The sequence below is a fragment of the Rutidosis leptorrhynchoides genome, chromosome 7 (genome assembly GCF_046630445.1).
Source record: "Rutidosis leptorrhynchoides isolate AG116_Rl617_1_P2 chromosome 7, CSIRO_AGI_Rlap_v1, whole genome shotgun sequence".
Taxonomy (NCBI): domain Eukaryota; kingdom Viridiplantae; phylum Streptophyta; class Magnoliopsida; order Asterales; family Asteraceae; genus Rutidosis; species Rutidosis leptorrhynchoides.
In genome coordinates, this window is record NC_092339.1 from 94,639,203 (window position 1) to 94,660,067 (window position 20,865).

Genomic DNA, 20,865 nt, shown 5'->3' on the forward strand with positions numbered 1-20,865 from the left:
ACCATTCATAGTCAAAAGAGTTTTCCCGTACGGAACAGTAGAATTGATAAATTCAAATGGGATTGAATTTAAAGTTAATGGTCACAGAGTTAAACATTACATAGATAGTCCGATGGAAGTTGACAACGAAGTTAATCACAATTTCAACACCACAGCTAACTAAGTGTGGGGAGAATCAAGTCTTTAAAGGATAATATGTATTTCTGTTAGAGTTAGATTTTCTGTTTTCGTGTAGTTCTCGAAAATGGAACCCGAATGGTCTTTCCCTAGCACACCCTAAAGAACTAGTCTTCTCCCCCCATTCTGAATTTTTTATTTTTTTTAGGTTTTACGAGATGAAGACTTCCTGTGAACTAAATCATGGTCTAATGCTACATGCTTTGATCACTAAACGTAATAATGACACCCTTCCAAGTGAAATAGTATCATTAATCAGAGGTAAATTGGACGGAGTAAGAAAAGAATCCAGATGCGAAAATAATAAGTTACAATTTGGTAAAGGAAAATCAAAATCCGCAGCGAAAAGGAGAGCACGACACCTTGAAAGATGTCACAAATGCGAAAAATGGTCACACGAAGCAAAATGCTCAACGAATCAGACATATTCCAATACCGAGTTCGTTACTTTATGCAGAGATGGACCGTTCATATGTTTAGAAGAAAAAATGTTGAATGCTCTAGGTTACGCCTATGTAGCTATGGAAAACCAATTAGTTCGACTATCTTATGAGTGGGCTAGAGCATATCACTAAGAATACTATCTCACAGGTAAGTTTGTACAGTTTTTATTTTTATTTTTATTTTTAACCTTTTGATAATAAACGCTAATTTGTTCGCTATAAAGTATTAAATTGGTATTCGATAAAATTAGGTCTTGCAACCGAAATTATTGATATCATACAAAAATTTATTACATCACTGCGAAATTTACCGTTTATTCTTAAGGTATAAATATATTTAATCAATCAACCCAAAATATTTCAAAAATTTGTCATGAGTTAAACGAGGTTATGTAACCGAAATTACTTTACCGAAAAGAGGGGCGTATATTTTTGATAATATTTGATTGATTAAAGTGGGATAAAAGACCAAAAATATTTTTAATTTTATTTTTACTTTGTTTTTAAAATTAATATTAAAATAATATTGTACACTTTTTAAATCAATATATTTAAAATTGTAAATATTTAAAAAATTAATATTTTTAATATAAGTTTGTATGTATAAAAACAAAAATATAATTTAAGTTTGGTGTGAATTTTTAATATGAATTTTTAATTTTATGCATTTTAAATTTAAGTTTGGTGTGAATTTAAAAATAAAAATTTACTTTATTTCATTAAGATAAAATATGATTTTTAAAATTCGTCGTGAGTTGAAGACTAGGTCGTTGAACCGAAATTGCTTTACCCGAGGGAGGGACGAGAACTTTTATTATCATTATTTTTAATCTTATTGAATTAAAGTATGCCAAAAACGTTAAAAAAAACCCAAAAATCTTTACTTTTAAAAATCGCTCTTTGAATTGACGAATTTTAAAATTTTGTCGAGGGACAGACTAGGACAATGATCCGAAACGCCCTCGCTCCTAAAAAGAAACAAATTTTTTAAATTTTATTAATTTATGTTTTAGAAATTATAACCTTTTTATATATTAAAAAAAATGCCAATATGTTTTGAAACTTTGGTAAAATTTAATCATTTCTACGCTAATCACCCTCAATAATTTAAATTGTTACTGATTTCTTGCAAATGAGGGCATTGCAAGATCTTAAGTGTGATAAGGGGTTAAATTCTTTCGGATTTTTAAAATTTTTACTTTATACACTTGGTTATCATTAGAAATACTAGTAACGCAGTAGTTGTATTAGAATCTAGTGCTCTCTGATAATAAAGAACAGCCCTAATCTTATATACTGACTACTCAATTCTAGTAAAATTTTTAAAATTTTCAATTAAATGAACTCAAAATCATGTTTATACATATTTATGAACAATAAAACTAGGTGTTAACACCGAAATTATTGTTACCTCAGAAAGGACATAAATTGATAAACAACCCAAAATGTTAGAATTCATTTAAAATGGAATAGAGGACAATAAAAAGGCAAATAAAAGAAAATAAAAAGCCAAGTGACGGAAAAATTACCAAGTTATTTAAAATATATTTTTGTACAAATAATTAAAGATACTTTTGCTTTGGATTAATTTAATCAATTTTACCCGATTTACTGTAAGAAAAGATGGATCTACACGATGAATCAATTCCATCGTTAAAAGGAAGTAAAGTCTTCCGAAAAAGAAACGCGCTTCTTGATTTAGGTCATGAAGTTGTCATCCAGACCAGCTGTAGGTTGACAAAAAATCTAGAAAAGTCATCTCTAAAATCAGCAGGAAATCCACGGACCTCAGCATCAAACAGGGTCGCCAAGTGGTCAGACTTATCCTAACCATGAGAGGATCTGTCTTGTAAAATGGGGAGGACGCCGTGCAAATTAGCTTGATAAGACTAATGAATCAGATCCCCAGAAAGAATAATCTCCTTAAAGATCAAAAATCAGCTTTTAAGCCTGATATTACTCAATCCTAGAGATTGACCTTAAAGATTGAAAATTACAAACTCATAGAATTCAATGATATCTAAACTCGAGCTTGAACGAGAAAATATTTTGATCAAAATTACAAACCGATTTATTTTCTGAAAACTGATTTTTAATGCGTTCATTACCATTGAACGTAAAATCCTAGGAATTCACCTGAAATTCATTAGGTCACCTGAACCAAATTGGGTGTCAACCGTAAGAACGGTGGTTGCATAGTATGGTCAAAGGCAGGACCTTGTGCCAAACCGGAAAATTATAAGGGTAAGCTTTACTATTGCTCCTACCAAGGATAGTAATTGCATCCGACACGTTATAGACCATAATTAAAAGCATGTCACGGGACATTGCCTTAACAGTTGCTTGTTCAACGCTTTCCTTTACAACCGGACGGTAGTTTACCGAAAGGTAATATACGGAATAAGTATACTGGACGTGTTGCTTTCCCAATACTAGGTTAGCAAGTGGGTGACACAAAACCGCAAGTTTTGAACTAAAATTTTCAAATCTGAAACCCACCAAACCCACAAAAACAATTTGCAAACACCGGTGAAGGGTTATTCCAGAAAACTTATCTAGGGTAAAAACTAGATTGAATTTTCAAAAAGATCAAATGTTTTCATAAAGATCCAATTTCCTTAAAGGATCTAAATTTTTATAATCATGTGGGACTGTAAACCATAACGTTACTACCATTGTTCATACCGCCATAATAAAATCACTGATGTACAAAGTGTGAAGAATAAAGAAGTGATTCTAGTATGTTGTTATTCAAGACTATATTGCTTGAGGACAAGCAACGCTCAAGTGTGAGAATATTTGATAATGCTAAAAACGAACATATATTTCATCGCATTATCCCTCAAGAAAGACAAGCTTTTAATTGCAGTTGTCCTATTTACAAGGAATATTTGTTTAAAAATTAAAAGGTGAAGACAAAAGACAGATTCGACTAATTAAAGATGCAAACAACCAAAAAGCTCAAAAATACAAAGTACAATCAAAGTGGTTCAAATTATTGATGAGAAACGTCTCAAAATTACAAGAGTACAAGACGCAAAATGCAAAGTACAAGATATTACATTATACGAAAGGACGTTCGAAAATCTGGAACCGAGACATGAACCAGCTTTCAACGTACGATGCAACGGACCAAAAGTTACAAATTAATTATGTATATAAATATAATATAATATATAATTAATTATATAAATTATATATTTATATTATATTTATATAATAAAATCCTTCGGCAAGCTAGGAGCCAAACTCGTGTGAGCTGGATTCCACAGCTCCGCACTCGCGGAGCTTATAAAGCCAAAATGCACCGCACTCGCGGAGCATAGAATTCTATAAAAGCCCATGCAATTCGACGGTTTCGATAGACCTTTTATATTTTATATATATTTTTCTTTCCCCATTTTTTATGCATCAAGTATCACTCCAAATCGTAATCTCAATTTGTAATTTTAATTTTAAGTTAGTGATAATAATAAGGATCGATTAGTCGAATGTTTTAAAGTTTTGTAAGTCGAAACTCTGTCCGTGTTCCACTATGCTAATAACACCCACTGTAAGTTATGTTTATGTTATTTTTATTAATGTCTCGTAGCTAAGTTATTATTATGCTTATTTAATGCAGAAGTAATCGTGATGTTTGACTAAAAATATTAAAATTGGGTAATTGGGCTTTGTACCATAATTGAGGTTTGGACAAAAGAACGACACTTGTGGAAATTAGACTATGGGCTATTAATGGGCTTTATATTTGTTTAACTAAATGATAGTTTGTTAATTTTAATATAAAGATTTACAATTGGACATACCCATAAATAACCATATACACTCAATCGGACACGATGGGCGGGGTATTTATATGTACGAATAATCGTTCATTTAACCGGACACGGGAATGGATTAATAGTCTATAGAATTATTAAAACAGGGGTAAAATTATGTACAAGGACACTTGGCGTAATTGTTAACAAAGTATTAAAACCTTAGATTACACGCAGTCGATATCCTGGTGTAATTATTAAACAAAGTATTAAGATCTTGTTACAGTTTAAGTCCCCAATTAGTTGGAATATTTGACTTCGGGTATAAGAATAATTTGACGAGGACACTCGCACTTTATATTTATGATTGATGGACTGTTATGCACAAAAACCAGACGGACATATTGAATAATCCAGGACAAAGAACAATTAACCCATGGGAATAAACTAAAATCAACACGTCAAACATCATGATTACGGAAGTTTAAATAAGCATAATTCCTTTATTTTTATATTTAATTGCACTTCTAATTATTGCACTTTTATTTATTGTTATTGTATTTAATTGCACTTTTATTTATTGTCATTGTATTTAATTGCACTTTTAATTTTCGTACTCTTTAATTATCGTAATTTTATTTTATCGCACTTTTATTTATCGCAATTTCATTATCGTTATTTACTTTACGCTTTAAATTAAGTCTTTTATTTATTTAATATTTTACATTAGGTTTTAACTGCGACTAAAGTTTTAAAAATTGATAAACCGGTCATTAAACGGTAAAAACCCCCTTTTTATAATAATAATATTACTTATATATATTTGTATTTTTATAAGATAAAACTAATATAGTGTTAAGCTTTGTTTAAAATATTTCCCTGTGGAACGAACCGGACTTACTAAAAACTACACTACTGTACGATTAGGTATACTGCCTATAAGTGTTGTAGCAAGGTTTAGGTATATCCATTCTATAAATAAATAAATATCTTGTGTAAAATTGTATCGTATTTAATAGTTTTTCCTAGTAAAATATAAGCTATTTGATATACACCTCGCATAACACCAGCGGGATCGACTTTAATACCCTGATCACTTACAACATGACCAAGAAATTGAACTTCCTTCAACCAAAATTCACACTTGGAGAATTTGGCATAGAGTCGTTCCTGTCTCAATTGTTCAAGCACAAGTCGGAGATGTTGAACGTGCTCTTCTTCGCTTTTAGAATAACACGATAACGAATTTGTCGAGGTACGGTTTGCACACGCGGTTCATGAGGTCCATGAACACCGCCGGTGCATTAGTTAGACCAAATGTCATGACAAGGAATTCGTAACTACCATAGCGAGTCCGGAAAGCGGTTTTGGAGACGTCTTCCCCCTTAACCCTTAATTGATGATAACCCGAGCGGAGATCAATTTTTGAATATACACAAGACCTTTGTAGTTGATCAAAGAGTTCATCGATGCGAGGAAGAGGATATCGGTTCTTAACCGTTAATTTATTTAGTTCACGATAATCAACGCACATTCGTAGGGATCCATCTTTCTTCTTAACGAACAAAATCGGAGCGCCCCATGGTGAATGGCTAGGTTGGATAAAACCACGGTCAAGTAGTTTTTGGATTTGACTTTGCAATTCTTGCATTTTGGATTTAGCAAGTCTATACGACGCACGTGCTACGGGTGCGGATCCCGGAGTAAGATCGATTTGGAATTCTACCGGTCGATGAGGTGGAAGACCCGGCAATTCATCGGGAAATACATCGGAAAAGTCACTAACAATTGGTACATCATCGATATGCTTCTCGTCGATCTCAACTTTCTTAACATGTGCTAGAATCGCGAAACAACCTTTACGAAGGTATTTTTCAACTTTAAGGCACGAGACGAGGTTGAGTCCGGTGCAACTCTTATCGCCATAGACAATCAAGGGTTCACCATTCTCGATAGGAATTTGTATCGCTTTAAGATCGCAAAGAATGTGGGATTTCGTTTTGGCTAGCCAATCAGAGCTCCCTAGTTCTATAGGTATCAAGTCAATTTCAAACTCTTTACCCATTAAGTTTAACGTACACCCCCGATAGAATTTGTTGGCACTCAATAGTTTCCCGTTGGCCACTTCAATGGTATAAGTAGTATCAAGTGGAAGTGATGGAGTTCTAAAAGAATGAGTCAAAGTCTTGGATACAAAACTCTTATCGGCACCCGAATCGAATAAGCAAGAGACATAAGAATTGTTGAGAAGAAACGTACCCGTGACTAGTTCATTGTCATCTCGGGCTTCCTCGGTGTTAATGTTGAAAGCTCGGCCGCGTATTGGGGTTATCTTTCTTCTTTAGGCATGCATTTCTATAATAACCCGTTTGGCCACATACGTAACAAGTGACCGTCTTTGGTGCATTGGGCCCCTTTCGAGCGACGGGGGCGGCACTTTTACATTCGTTGGCCTTATGACCAATTTCTTAGCACCGATGGCAAATTATCTTGCCACATTCACCAAAGTGATGCTTGTTGCATTTGTTGCAAAGAGGTAGGTTTCCGGCATAACCTTTCTTGCCGTCGGAGGTGAAAGGCTTCTTGGCAAAGTTGTTGTTGCTTGATTGGGGAGCTTCCCATTTTCTTTTGTTGTTACCCGACTTATCCTCAGCTTTAGGTGCTGGCACTACAATTTCGTCCACCGTTTCTATCAATTTGTGGGCCATGTTCAAAGCTTCTTGATGATTAGTGGGTTTGGATGACATTACTCCGTGTTTGATGCTCTTTGGAAGACCATCCATGTAAAGTTCAACCCTTAAAGACTCGGGATTCACAAGGTTTGGGCACATCAAGGCTAGTTCAGAAAATCGTTGATTATAGGCCTTGAGATCGTTCCCGACCGCTTTTAAAGTTCTTAGCTCTTGTTCGAGCCTTCGGGTTTCTTCACGAGGAAAATATTCGATGATCATCTTTTCTCTTAAATCGGCCCAAGAGAGGGCGTGAGCTTCATCGGTACCCACAGATTGCACATAGGTATTCCACCAAGTGAGAGCGACACCGGTGAAAGTGTGAGTGGAGTATTTGACCTTGTCTTGGTCCTGACAACCGCTTATGCTAAAGACGGCTTCCGTTTGCTCAAACGATTGGGTGAGCACAACCGGTCCCCCGGTTCCATCGAAAGTGTGAGGTTTGCACTCCATGAAAGCTTTATAGGAGCATCCCTCGTTTGAATTACCGGCTCCATTGTTGTTGTTGTTGTGGTTGTTGTTATTGTTATTATTGTTGAATGAGTGACCGGCCATGGCCGCATCTACGGCGGTGGCTATCATTCGTTGTAGAGCTTGTTCGGGTGTTTCATGGCGTGGTACACGGCGAGGAGGCATTGTTCCTTCAAAACACAAGAATATCGTTGATTAGTATTCTCAATAATACTAACCGTGATATGGAATGAGGATAAAGAGAAAATTTTCCTTGACTCTCCTTAAATTCTTTATGTCATAATGTCGGAACGTTCATATGAGTCACCGTAATATAATCCAGGAAATTATATTACCCTAATTCATATGTGCATTCGACATTATTTCACTAAGTCAAGGTGGCGTGTCAATCAAATTAAACAACGTGAGATTAAGATGAAATAAGAGTAGATATAAGTAGAAATGTTCGAGTATAAATGCACAAGTAGTCAAGTAATTCCTACTTCAAGTCTATATGCCGGTTGTAGTCTAGACTCACTATTGTACCCTATGACTCGGGGTTGACACCAATGAACTCTAAATCTCTACAACCAATGCTCTGATACCATCTGTAGTGACCCGACAAAATCGTCATTGACGGCGCCGTCTACTTAGGTCCCATTACGTGGTCATAAGTCTTTAAAACAAGGTTTGACCAAAAATATGTCGCATTCATTTCAAATTTGAAGATTGTTTCAAAGTTTACAAGGTTAGTTCAACCATAAGTTACGTTACAACGTTATAAGTACAAGTGAAACCTATGCGACACAATTTAAAAGTAGCCAAAAGACGCTCCATGTATGCATATATACTCGACATCCAATGCAAGTATCAAAATAATGAGCGGAAGCATGTATCACAAAACGTTCAAGGAACTGAGAAAAACATAGAAATCTGTCAACGAAAACGTTGGTGAAATCATAGGTTTAAGTAAGTAAGTAAGTAACTAAGTACAAATGAACCACAAGATTTGTATCATTGAATAATAGTAAACCATTCTAAAATTTGTTATCACGAGCACCCAATTATCAAGGCTTAACTTTCCATGCATAGAACCCCATCACAATAGTGTTAGAACATACACTGTTTCTCGAAAATAAATTTCATCCGAATAACGGTAGCGAACCGTTCGAATGAGGGTTTGTCAAACCCATATGGCCATACAACATAAGTTCTCGGTAAGTGTAACTAATGATAATCGAATTGAGGATTTTTGTTCTAACTCGTATGTAGAATGTTTGTTTTTGTACTTGTGTTCACTTTGTAAAATGAAACGTTTATGTTTTCTCATCCCAAATGTAAGTTTAAAAGAGTAAAGATGGGACTATGATCTCACCTTGAGTGCACGAGTGAATAAAGTACTTCACAAAATAACGTGTGCAAGAAAGAATGATAGTCTTGACCTAAACAAGTAGGTCGTATCAATAACGGTAAACACGGTTGGTCAAAGATGTTCAATTAGTCCTATGGCTCGTTATGACTCGATTATATAGCATGTGAATCAAATTGTCAAGTTCCATGCAAGATACAAGTATAAAAGCACGTTAGAACGATTGCACAAACATTTGGTTAAGTTTGATTAAAAGTCAACTTTGGTCGGGTCAAAGTCAACGAAAAAGTCAACACGTTCGGGTCGGGTCCCGAACTATTTTTCTGAGGTTTTTAATCATATATAAGCATGTTAGAACAAGTTACATGTGAATCGGAGGTGCGTAGCATAGCAAACATTTTTCGTAAAAGTGTAAGTTTGATCAGAATCCAAACACGCCTAATGTCGCACCGCGACCAAGGATGGCCGCGCCGCGACACTCAACGTGAGCTGGTACCTGGGCTGGTGCAAGTGTTCAAGTCTCGAGCCAAAACTCATTTTATCACAACTAATGAATCGTAAACATTTAAAACGCATACTATACATCGTTGGAAAGGTAATTTAGCGAGGAATACAACTAAACACATATCATCAATCAATTCTAGCATTTACAACACTCAAAACCGCATTAAATATTCATCTTTAACGATACTCAAGCTCATAAATGCAACCAATGATTCGGAAATCAAATGCACACATATAATACGCCGTTTCGTAGGTAATTACGCATACAATACAACTAAACACCTACAATTGACATTGCAAAACATTCAATGCATCAAAAATCCATTTTACTTCTATCAAACCCTAACTCAAAATCACAAATTTAGCAATGAAGTTTATGGAGTCTTTCCAAGTCAACCTACACATTAAATTGAAGCTAGTGATACTAGTAACACATTTAATACATGCACTTTTGACATCTAACAACATTTAAGTAACCAAATCACAAAATCAAACACACCAAATTTCAAGTTCATGCTAGTTACTATCGAGCATATATATCACATATTCATGTTAGACTAGAGCCATAGTGTGACGATCGCTCCAAATCCATATGGACGAACACGTCATTCATCGATTTCATTGCGAGGTATTTGACCTCTATATGATACGTTTTGTAAACATTGCATTCTTTTGAAAAGGCATACCATAAATGAATATTTAAATCAAAGGTTTTCGACATCTATTGATTTCTACATATAGACAATCACCGTAAATAATAGTTTACAATAGTACTTCCGTTGACAATGCAGTCAAAATAAGATACATGGTGATGATTTGGTGAATGTAACGTTTCCTTGATAAATATGTCATGTAAGACTCCAAGCACATAGCTTGTCTAACATATAAGCAAACAGCGGAAGACTTCTAGGGAACCTGAGAATAAACATGCTAACAAGTGTCAATACAAAGGTTGGTGAGTTCATAGTTTTAGTGTTTCGCATAATCTGTATATAAAGGTGGATCACAAGATTTCAGTTGTTTCATCCAGAAACGTTTATCAAAATATTCTACAAGATTGAGCACCCTGGTAGCTAAACTTTAACGTTATAATAAGTACCCCTGTTTTAACATACATGCAACCAACATGTACAATACACGCAAACCAACGTGTACTAAACTCAAATAGCATACGTCTGTTTTATAGTTCAGGCTAGGGTTTCTATACCTGGAATAGACGGGGATGTCAAGCCCTATGGATCCATATATAACTACTCGAGTCCAGCAGTTCTTATAACCGGCAGTTACTAGCTACCAAAGCTAAGGAATTTTCGGTTCAAACTCAGAGTAGAATTTAGTATGTACTTATATCCATTGCGTTTAACGTAAAGTGCATGTATTCTCAGCCCAAAAATATAGATTGCAAAAGCAATTAAAAAGGGAGCAAATGAAACTCACCTTAGCAGCATATAAAGTCGTTCACCAAAATGTGACCGAAACTCGAATTACCAAATAACCGTAGATCTCAACCTAGAGAACATATGTTGGTCAATAAATGTTTATCATGCTAGGTCAGGTCATAGTGTATCACAATCCTAATGCTCGAGATCGACATACAAAAGTTATCCAAAGTCGTTTCAAAAAGTCAATTTTGACAATAGTTCAACAAAACGAGACGTACCTTATATAAGGATTCATTTACTCGGTTGGTAATATTCAAAAATCTAATTTATCAATCTTACAAACAAGTTGTTTAAATTTTAATTGCAGATTCAAAAGCAATTCCAATTAACGTCAATTATAATTCAGTTGATCATATCTTTTAATCTGTTCATTGAAACTATTCGATATCTAAATGAAAAGTTATTGATTTTTCGCCAGCTTTCCAAAAACATGTATATCATATACCTTTTACCAGTAATATATGTATTTAATTCAATGATCTATTATAAACTGTTTAACGACGAAATTTAGCATACACGTATGTATAAACATATATTCGAGCACTAGACATGGATACACAATTAATATATAAAAGTTAAAATATGAGTGCTTACGTATCATTATTGAGATTCAATATTGTAGGAAAGTACGTAGACGTAACGGAGATGATTAACACTAGGTTTGTCTTGCCAATAATACCCACGACATTACCCATAACCTCCATAGCTATATCCCATAGTTTCCTTAGCTTTGACTCACTCGATAACCATTTTGAAGGTGACACGCTCCTAACCTTGTCGTAGTATTTTATGTATAATACTAATTAATAATACTAATAATAATAAGATTAATAATAATATTAATCTTAATAATAATAATAATAATAATAATAATAATAATAATAATAATAATAATAATATAAATAATATAAATAATATAAATAAATACTTACGGAGTAATATTAAGAATAATGTGAGGAAAACAGCACTGAAATCGTTTGAATTTATAGGACCTCAGCTGAAAAAGTACCTCATGCGATCGCATGGAGTTTAGCCTCCTTGGCCATGCGATCGCATGGCTGGAGGAACCAGCTCACACTTGTTTGGTTTTTAGTTTGTCGATGTATTTTTATATTAATATATAATATATATAATTTATATTAATTAATTATATATTATATTATATTCTCGTACATAGATAACTTGTAATTTTTGTTCCGATAAGTCGTACATCGTTACTCGACTTATGTCCCGGTTCCGGTTTCTCGAACGCATTTTCGTACGCTTAGAAAACTTGCATTTTACGTTTCGTGACACGTACCTTTGTCAAATATAGCCTTAAATTATCCATAAACTACACCACTCAAAGTATATCTTAAACTTTCGAGTGTTTTGGTCATTTACTTCTATAAATCATCGTCTCGTAGTATATACATATACATATATACATTTTCATTTTGAAATAGTGATTTTCGAAAACACTGTAGCTTTTCGGGTACTGTAGTAATTCGAAAATACTGTAGCAAATTAGTGTTTTACTAGTTCATCTTAAACGTTTTAGTTAACTTATCTAAATATCAATCGAATCAATATTCGAATGTTACTATCATTTACTAAATAACTTGAAATCATATATATTCAAATAGATATACAAACCAATAAGTTTAATGTACGGTATCATGCAATTAAAACTGTGACGCCCCGTACTAAATCAACATGTACGGACCATCAACAACAGGATCATTACAAGGTCAAACACTATATGCGTTTTCAAAACAAGTTTGCATTCATGATAAAAGGTGACGTCATAATTAACGTCGAATGTTTTACATCAAAAGTATGCTTTTATGAATAGAAGCAAAGATAATAGTGTGTGACCCTTAGGTCGTTACAAATCATTGTTTTAAAAGTATTAAAGTTTGAATGCAAGATAAACAGTTCATGCGTTGATAACTCTAGAGCAGCGGGTGTCTACAGCAAGACTAGTACACAGCAGAAGCTAGTAACCTTAAGCACCTGAGAAAAACATGCTTAAAAACGTCCACACAAAGGTTGGTGAGCTATAGTTTAAGTATAACGGTATGTAAGGTAGGCCACGAGATTTCAGTGCTACAAAGAGCGTTTCAAAACAGTATGATAAAGTATATGTTTAACCGTGGGCACTTAGTAACTAACTTAACGTTTATACCCCCTGAAAGTACACTTGGAAAGTGCGTATGTTTATGAAGTATTAAACACTCGTTAAATGCTAGCGCGACTAGCCCGAGTGGGGATGTCAAACCCTATGGATCCATATCTAAGATTCGCGTTCACTGGTTCAAAAACCAATGACTAAACGTTACCGAGCTAAAGGGAATGTTTATGCCTTTGTATAACCCACACATATATAAAGTTTATGTACTCGTTCCTAGTATGTAAAACGTAAAATGCGCATGTATTCTCAAGAATGCTATAACTCACAGTGGTAAAGTAGTGGTAAAGTCGAGTCGGGAAATAAGCAAGTACGTAGGTCCGGAATGTCCTCAACCTAAGTCAAATAGTACTAAGTCAGTAAATCATCCCAATAGGTTTAAATGTATGTAAATTAGGTCTTAAGGGTCATCATCAATCATCATTAAACAAAAGGTGTAAAGTTTCGTTCATGAAAAGAGTTTAAAACAAAGGCTGAATTGGATCAGTCACCACGGCCTCTATACCTACTGAAATAAGGTGAGACTAGTGGCCATGGCTCCGTATATGAGTCCTTTAGTTGTGTTAAAAATTCCAGAAGCAAACTCGTCTTCGTTTGACCGTGGCGACGGTCTAAGTGCGAGTAGGTCAGAATTTTCAGCACAACGTTAAAAGGACATAGTGACGATCGGAGGGCCATAAATCCTAAACCGTAACTCGGATTAAGACGAGTCCTAAATGAAAAGTTATCTACTCGAACAGAGATATCTAAAAATCATCTTTACAGTAGCCCAGGTCGTACTGATCATACCCAGTAATAGTAAACAGTAGGTTCTGGGGTTTCTTGGTACTCGATGCTTATCACGGTTCTCATCCTTGATGCATATAGCTTCAAGTCTACAACTCGTTGATGTGTTTACATCATCTTTACCAAGTTTTGACCATCATAAACCAAGTGTAAGTCTAAGATAAGTAGCACAACTTAATTAAGTGTTGCAAGTGTTTTGATGAACCAAAGTTACATCAAAGTCTTAGATTTAACACATACATGAAATTTAAAAGTAATATTGAACTACAAAATTGAAAGTAAACTAACTAATCAAGATCTTAAGATGTAGAACATAGTTCTTAGTTAGATCTTGAAGATCCAAGACCCAAAGGTCTAGATCTAAAGTTATTAAGTTAAATCTAACACAAGTGTATGAAGTTATAACTAAAGAGTTACACTTCCATGTTCTTGAACTTTCAAGTTAACTTTTAGTTCCAAGAAGTATGAGATCAAGACTAACTTGTAATACTTGACCATTTAACAATAAACATGAATTTAAATGTAAAAGAAATGAAGTAATAAACTAAATATACAAGTAACAAGTCATGGTTGTTCATACTTTAAAGATTCAAGTCAAAGTCTTGTTCTTTAAGAATGTAAACTTTTAAGTTTACAACATGAATTACAAGTATGACTTACAACAAATGAACTTACGGTCTTTTAAAATATTAGATGTAGAACATAAACTAGAGAGTTTAGCTCTTGTGTGTTCTTGTAAATACAAGATAATATGAAGAACAAACTAAAGAGTTTGGTCCTTAGTAACAAGTAAGTAACTACAACAACTAACAAGTAAACAAAAAACAAACAAAGATTGATGATATGAGAGTTTTTGGTTTCGGTTTTTGTAAGAAAAAGAAGAGAAGAATTAAACTTGTTACTTACAAGAATGGAGAGAAAAATGAGAAAAAAGTTGCAAGTGTTTTGTGTGTGTGTTTTGGAATAAGAGAAATGTGAGTAAGAAGTAATTCATAAAATGAAACAAAACTCCTCCACATATGCCTAAAGGCCGACGGTTTGGGAGGGATCAAGAGGAAGGAAATTGCTCACTAGTCACTAGCATGTAAAGGTTTAAAAAGTTGGTTACAAGGTGTTTGTTCATGGGGACATGGTGTAACTAGATTCCATAAGTCTTAAACTAACTAGTTATGCCTTAATGGATTACTTACATGAAAGTATGGGCTAACTTAGTCCATTAAGGAAGTAGGGTGGGCTCTTAAGTCCATTAACACTAATAAAGGCCCAAGTTCAAGTAATTAACAAGTTAATCCAATTAAAGCCCAAGTAATTAACTAATAACCTTAGTTAATTAAAATGATTAATAAAAATAAATCATGAATGTAAATAATATTTAAAATATTATTCGTGAAAGTTTCGTGGGTCACAAAGACGTTTCGGGCATTCAACAGTTAATCGCGGTAACAAGTAAATGTATATAAACAATACATTCAATAAAACACAAGTATTAATAATAATAATTATTAATTAAACGTTGGAAAATCCAGGGTCATTACATTACCCACCTGTTAAAGAAAATTTCGTCCCGAAATTTTAAGCTGAGGTAGATGGAGGAGTCGGGAAAAGGTGAGGATACTTCTGCATCATTTGATCCTCTCGCTCCCAAGTAAACTCAGGTCCTCGTTTGGCATTCCATCGTACTCGGACGATCAGAATCTTGTTGCGTTTCAAAATCTTGACCTCACGGTCCATAATCTCGACAGGTTCTTCCACGAAGTGGAGTTTGTCATCAATAGTAAGTTCTTCAAGTGGTATGATAAGTTCGGGAGCAGCAAGACACTTCTTCAAGTTTGACATGTAGAAGGTAGGATGAACTGAGCTCAATTGTGTTGGTAGATCCAAACGGTAAGTAACGTGTCTAACACGTTCCAAAATTTCAAAAGGACCAATATATCGTGGGTTCAACTTTCCACGTTTTCCAAAGCGAATCACACCTTTTCAAGGTGCAACCTTCAACATTACACGGTCACCAACATTGAATTCAAAGTCTTTACGTTTGAGGTCTGCATAACTCTTTTGACGATCGCGGGCAGTCTTAAGTCTAGCCTGAATCTGAGCAATCTTCTCTGTGGTTTCATGGACTACCTCGGGTCCGGTGATTTGCTTCTCGCCTACTTCGGCCCAAAAAATAGGAGATCGGCACTTGCGGCCATACAATGCTTCAAAAGGTGCGGCATTAATGCTCGAGTGATAACTGTTGTTGTAAGAAAATTCGGCGAGTGGCAAATGCCTTTCCCAGGCCTTTCCGAAATCAATAACACATGCACGCAACATGTCTTCCAAGGTCTGAATCATTCGTTCACTTTGCCCGTCTGTCTGTGGATGATAAGCAGTACTCATGTCGAGACGGGTTCCCATGGCTTCTTGTAAAGAACGCCAAAATCTAGAAGCAAAACGGGGATCGCGATCTGAGATGATCAATAAAGGTACACCATGACGAGATACAACCTCTTTGATATATAGTTGAGTGAGTCTCTCCATCGTATCCGTTTCCTTCATAGCCAAGAAGTGTGCAGATTTGGTAAGACGGTCAACGATAACCCAAATGGTATCGTATCCGCCCACCATCTTTGGTAGCTTGGTAATGAAATCAATCGTTATCCTTTCCCACTTCCATTGCGGGATTTCTGGTTGTTGAAGTAATCCAGAGGGTCTTTGATGCTCGGCCTTAACTTTCGAGCAAGTCAAACACTTACCAACATAAGTTGCAACGTCCTTCTTAAGATTCAGCTACCAATACTGTTCTTTAAGATCGTGGTACTTCTTGCCCACTCCGGGATGAATCGAATATCTCGACTTGTGGGCTTCATCAAGTATAAGGTTCCGTAGATCTCCATAAAGAGGTACCCAAATTCTTTCTGCATAACATCGGAGTCCAGACTTCCTAACCTTGAATCGAGAGACAAGTATGTTCAAATGTTCATGAGATATATTCTCCTCTTTGAGAGCCTCATCTTGGGCTACTCTGATCTGACTGTTGAGATTCGAATGAATGGTGATGTTCAGAGCCCTAACACGAAGAGGAGCCATCCTCTCCTTTCGGCTTAAAGCGTCAGCTACAACATTGGCCTTGCCAGGATGATAACGAAGTTCACAATCATAGTCATTTAGCGTCTCGATCCATTAACGCTGTCTCATATTCAGTTGCTTCTGATCAAAGATGTGCTGGAGACTCTTGTGATCGGTGAAAATAGTGCTCTTAGTTCCATACAAATAGTGTCTCCACAATTTGAGCTCAAAGACAACGGCTCTAAGTTTGAGATCGTGAGTAGTGTAGTTCCGCTCGTGAATCTTCAATTGGTAGGAGGCATAGGCAATAACCTTTGATTGTTGCATTAGTACATAACCAAAACCACTTTTCGAAGCATCAAAATAAACGACAAAATCGTCACTACCTTCAGGAAGAGATAAGATAGGTGCGGTGGTCAACTTCTTTTTCAAGGTTTGAAATGCTGATTCGTGTGCGGGTTCCCAAATGAACTTCTTCCCTTTGTGAGTCAGCGCGGTCAAAGGACGCGCAATCAAGGAGAAACCTTCGATAAATCTTCGGTAGTAACCGGCGAGACCTAAAAATTGGCGAATGTGCGTCGGAGTAGCGGGGGTTTCCCACTTGCTGATAGCTTCAATCTTTGCGGGATCAACTTTGATACCCTGGTCACTCACAACATGACCCAGAAATTGGACTTCCTTCAACCAAAATTCACACTTGGAGAATTTGGCGTAAAGTTGCTCCTGTCTCAAGAGTTCAAGTACTAGTCGGAGGTGTTGCTCATGCTCTTCTTCGCTCTTAGAGTAGATGAGGATATCATCTATGAAGATGATAAAAAACTTATCCAAGTACGGATTGCAGACACGATTCATGAGATCCATGAACACGGCAGGTGCGTTGGTCAAACCAAATGGCATCACGAGAAACTCATAATGACTATAACGAGTTCTGAATGCAGTCTTCATCACATCACTTTCCTTCACCCTTAACTGGTGATAACCAGATCGCAAATCGATCTTGGAGTAAACGCTCGATCCTTGTAGTTGATCAAAAAGATCGTCAATTCGGGGAAGACGATACCGATTCTTGATTGTCAATTTGTTGAGTTCACGGTAGTCGATACACATACAGAAGGATCCATCCTTCTTCTTCACAAACAACACTGGTGCGCCCCAAGGCGAGAAACTTGGTTGGATAAATCCACGGTCAAGTAGTTCTTGTAGTTGGCTGTGTAATTCTTGCATCTCAAAAGGTGCGAGTCTATAAGGTGCGCGAGCTACAGGTGCAGCTCCTGGTACTAAATCGATCAGAAACTCTACTGCTCTCGACGGCGGTAATCCAGGCAATTCTTCCAGGAAGACATCAGAAAATTCGTTCACAATTCGAACGTCGTTCAAATTCTTCACCTCGGTTTCTACCATTTTCACATATGCTAGGACAGCAAGATGTCCCTTCTTCATAATCTTTTACGCTTTCACGCAACTAATGAGGTTCAGCTTCGAGGTACATCTCTCTCCGTAAATGATCAGTGGTTCACCGTCTCCGTGCGGTATACGAAGAGCTTTATCTCCAGAGATAATATCGGCCCTTATCTTGGTCAACCAATCCATACCGACGATCACGTCAAAACTTCCCAATTTGATAGGTATCAAGTCACAAGTGTATGAAGTTATAACTAAAGAGTTACACTTCCATGTTCTTGAACTTTCAAGTTAACTTTTAGTTCCAAGAAGTATGAGATCAAGACTAACTTGTAATACTTGACCATTTAACAACAAACATGAATTTAAATGTACAAGAAATGAAGTAATAAACTAAATATACAAGTAACAAGTCATGGTTGTTCATACTTTAAAGATTCAAGTCAAAGTCTTGATCTTTGTGAATGTAAACTTTTAAGTTTACAACATGAATTACAAGTATGACTTACAACAAATGAACTTACAACCTTTTAAAATATTAGATGTAGAACATAAACTAGAGAGTTTAGCTCTTGTGTGTTCTTGTAAATACAAGATAATATGAAGAACAAACTAAAGAGTTTGGTCCTTAGTAACAAGTAAGTAACTACAACAACTAACAAGTAAACGAACAACAAACAAAGATTGATGATATGAGAGTTCTTGGTTTTGGTTTTTGTAAGAAAAAGAAGAGAAGAATTAAACTTGTTACTTACAAGAATGGAGAGAAAAATGAGAGAAAGTTGCAAGTATTTTGTGTGTGTGTTTTGGAATGAGAGAAATGTGAGTAAGAAGTAATGCATAAAATGAAACAAAACTCCTCCACATATGCCTAAAGGCTGACAGTTTGGGAGGGATCAAGAGGAAGGAAATTGCTCACTAGTCACTAGCATGTAAAGGTTTAAAAAGGTGGTTACAAGGTGTTTGTTCATGGGGACATGGTGTAACTAGATTCCATAAGTCTTAAACTAACTAGTTATGCCTTAATGGATTACTTACATGAAAGTATGGGCTAACTTAGTCCATTAAGGAAGTAGGGTGGGCTCTTAAGTCCATTAACACTAATAAAGGCCCAAGTTCAAGTAATTAACAAGTTAATCCAATTAAAACCTAAGTAATTAACTAATAACGTTAGTTAATTAAAATAATTAATAAAATAAATCATGAATGTAAATAATATTTAAAATATTATTCGTGAAAGTTTCGTGTGTCACAAAGACGTTTCGGGCATTCAACAGTTAATCGCGGTAACAAGTAAATGTATATAAACAATACATTCAATAAAACACAAGTATTAATAATAATTATTATTAATTAAACGTTGGAAAATCCAGGGTCGTTACAAAAACTTTGTTACGTTTTCAAGTTATAGTACATATATGTATCTATTTACATATAATGGTTCGCGAATCGTTGAGAACAACCGAAGGGTACTTGAATAGTTCAAAAATTTTTAGATTCGGTTTTACAGACTTTGCTTATCCTGTCGGAAATGTTAAATCATTTAAAGATAAAGTTTAAATTTGGTCAAAAATTTCCGGGTTGTCACAGTACCTACCCGTTAAAGAAATTTCGTCCCGAAATTTGAGTGAGGTCGTCATGGCTGACAATAAAAATGTTTTCATGACGAATATGAGTTGGTAAATAGAATTTTATCACCATTGAATAATACAGATAAAACAATCCGATTACTCGAAACGTATGAGAGAAGTTATCGAAATAGGTGAAATGGAGAATAGAGATTCGTCTTATCTCTTGATGTAGTAACGATTGATTCTGGATTTTAAGGAATGGAAAATCTTCATAATTTAAATAAGATTTGATTCTTCGGAATTTAAGGAAATTAGGATTTCCTTTGATTAAATGCGTAATCTGCCTCGATTGCTATATCTGATATTTTGCTATAAATTAACCTCTTCCATTTCATTTATTTTCACCACTCCTATAATCTTCTTTCTTATTTCATACTTACAAAAGATTTGTGAAAATGCTTCATCCAGTTTTGATTCTTGATATTTTCTTGGCTATCATATCATTCATTCTTCTTTTTCATCTGCCACCAGAGGAGGTTATTTTCTTCTACTATTACCTTGGGGTTATATTGTTTTTCATTCTCCTGTGTCTTTATATTGCTATACGCATTGATATACACGGTTTGTAATTTCGGGGTTGTTTTCGAGCTTTATATTTTCCATTATATTTCGGAGCTTCACGCTTTCATTTTCTCTTCCCGAGTTTAAGTCAAGCGAATAATGGTCCAGAATTCGTAGATATGAATTTCGGAATGAACATAATTAATGTTCTAAGAAAGAAACGGTAATGGCACAATCTGACTTGTCAAATTACCAGAATACCTGGAAAAGACCGAATCATCAAGAAAATATTTTCTTGATATGTTTAGAGGTTAAATAGAATGAAAGAGTTATGTAACATGGTTCATGATGAGGGTGTGATCTGTGAACCTTTATCATGTTCCATTAGAAACTCAGCATGACTTACTGTAATATAATCACGTTGATCAAGTGTCATTATATTAGACTAATTCATGC